Source organism: Tamandua tetradactyla, chromosome 2 (genome assembly GCF_023851605.1).
Source record: "Tamandua tetradactyla isolate mTamTet1 chromosome 2, mTamTet1.pri, whole genome shotgun sequence".
NCBI classification, from domain to species: domain Eukaryota; kingdom Metazoa; phylum Chordata; class Mammalia; order Pilosa; family Myrmecophagidae; genus Tamandua; species Tamandua tetradactyla.
Window position 1 is genome coordinate 63,361,506 of NC_135328.1, and position 2,884 is coordinate 63,364,389.

General features: G+C 35.3%; 1 pseudogene; it reads right to left on the minus strand.

The window, feature by feature from the left end:
- Positions 1-1,539: 1,539 nt before the first annotated feature.
- Positions 1,540-2,026, minus strand: LOC143673447 (large ribosomal subunit protein eL21 pseudogene; annotated as a pseudogene).
- Positions 2,027-2,884: the final 858 nt, after the last annotated feature.

The following is a 2,884-nucleotide window of genomic DNA, read 5'->3' on the forward strand; positions in this document are numbered from 1 at the left end:
ACATAATTTATACATTTTTCCTGCCTCTCTTTTAAAGTTTCTTCTTGTTGAAGATGAAGCACTAACCTATAGGTGACCACATGTACTTTTAGATAAGCATTAGAGCAAAGCAGTATGACTGACACATAAATTTGGCTGATTCTATGATCTGTAGCCTTTTCCTAAGAATAATTAAGGCCATGACTAACAACATTATACCATTGTTTAATATCCTACAAATTAGTATCAGGATATAACCTAGTCAGTGAGAACATTGTTGTTTTAGGTAGTAAGCTGCTGGAATGCAATATACCAGAAACGGAATGGCTTTTTAAAAAGGAGTCAAAAGCTAACAGTTCTAAGACTGTGAAAATGTCCAAATTATAGCAAGGCTATAAAAACGTCCAATCTAAGGCATCAGGGAAAGATATCTTGGTTCAAGAAGGCTGATGACATTCAGGGTTTCTGTCTCAGCTGGAAAGGCACATGGTGAAATCTGCTAGCTTTCTCTTCAATTGCTTTCCTTGGGCTCTACCCATTGTGTTGGCTCTTTCGGTTCCAGTGGCTCTAAAGGTTTTTCCAAAATGGTTCCCTCTTAAAGGGCTCCACAAGGGTGGAGACATATCTCCATGGAAATCATCTAATCAACAATTACCACCCCCAACTGGGTGGGCCACATCTCCATGGAAACTATCAAAAAGGTCCCACCCAGTGATATTGAATGAGGGTTAAAGGACATGGCTTTTCTGGGGTACATAATAGCTTCAAACTGGCCAACTTTCAAGCCTTTAGGAATTTTTACACAACCTCTAAATATATGAATAATATTTTACTCATACAGAGTCAGCTAACAACAGGATAGAAAATCCCCTTTAACCACTAATACTTCCCAAACATCTTCTATGCAATATGTTCAACTATTTAGCACCTTGCTTTTACAAGGTGAAAGAACACATTTTTTTGTAACAGTTTTTTTTAAAAGTGAGAAGACTTGTTTTCTGAAATAAAGGGTAAGGCCAACATAAGTATTAACAAGGATATTATTTTGATGTAAAATCTTTGTCTTCTAAACAGTACTTGGATGATTAAGGAAAACTCTGTAAAAAAAACTTTTCATTAAGAACAGACTAACAATCTACATTATTTTAATATTTTAACAGAGAGAAAACTAAACTTTAGTTTTGTATGAATGCACGGTTTCTCAGGTTATCCCTGAGAGTCATGTCCTATGTTGTCAGGGCCAGGCTTATACCCCTGGAAGTCATGCCCCACGTAGGTGTTGGGGGTGAGGGAGTCAGAGTTTGGCTTAGAGAGAGATCACATCTTGAACAACAAAAGAGGTTCTCTTGGGATGGCTTTTAGGCATCAATTATTAGTAGGCTCAGCTTTGCCATTACAGAAATGAGTTCATAAGGGCAGGTCTCAGGATTGACATATTTAAAAAAATATGAACAGGCTTATAAAATTTTTGGTCAGCATTGACTATGACAGACAGAATTCACTTTTTTCATTTTCATTTTTATTTTTTACAATTCACAAATATTTTATTTTTTACACCCCTTATGCCATGAATTCATAGGAAACAGACTCCAGAAGCTCAGGCTTCTTTCCATTGGTTCTCACAAAGTGTGCTTCTCTGGGTGGAGGAGGCTGGTGCTTCAATTGAACCCAGGTATCTTTCTCTTTGGCTTCCTTTTTTTTTTTTTTTATCATTTTCCTTTACACCTTCAGGAAGCTATCTTGGCCCTTAGAGTGCTTAATATGCTCAATATGCATATTAATTTCTCTTGGCAAGAATCTTGCCCTTCATTTGTTTGTTTACAATAATACCATCAGCATAAGGGGTAACATTATAGACCCTTCCAGTTTTGCCATGGTAACATTTGTGGATCATTCGTTTTTGAACAGTACCCATTCCCTTGATGTCTACAATGTTGCCTTTCTTGTAGATTTGCACCGATGTGGTCAGAGGAACAACTCCATGTTCTTTGAAAGGCCTAGAAAACATACAGCAGGTGCCTCTCCTATTTCCTTTATTGTTCGTCATTTTGGCCAATAATTGCAAGATGGCAGTTCCACCAGAATTCACTTTGATAAGACTTTTAGAACTTTCCGTAGTCATTCAGGCCTTATTGTCAGATACAAACAAAATTCATTTGAACCAGAAAATATGATATAAAATGATACAAAAATACTATTCATCCTGCCTATAGTCTTTATTTATTCATTCAGACTGCATATAATCAGAAATAAATTTGATAATGAACTCACAAAACTTTTTGAATTTCAATAACAATATTCATGAAGGAGAGAAGAGACAGAGATACTGCAAAATAATGGAAAAAGGAAGAAATTTATGCTTCAACTTGAGACACAGCCAGGCATTTATGTACTTTATACTCAAAACACACAAATGATTACTTTGCAATATGCCTAAAATATCTCAGGCCAATCCAGCACTAATTTCAAAGGTTTGAAAGGGGTTTCAGAAAAACCCCAAGTTTGAAATATAATCAGCTTTTCAATATTTAAGGGATTTATATCCAGGAAAAAGCCCTCAAATTTTTCTCAATGTTATTCCCAAGTGCTAAATAATATCAGAACTATGTTAGTTTGCAAAATTAAGTTATGGCTCCTTAAAGAACTAGTTCAGAGTTATATTTATTCAAGTGCTACTTCCTTATTTAAAGGTCTTACAAATATCATCTTTTCTTTGAGGTCTTCTTAGGTCATTCTTTATCTGGTTTTTCAATTCTTCCAGCATTTTAATTCCTTTTTTACTACTGTCTTATACTATGTTCTGGTACAAGTGTATTTTAACTAGAATATAAACTCCTTGAAGCTAGGAATGATACCCTCTCTATTCATGACACCACTTACTAACAAAAATGTACTGATTGACATT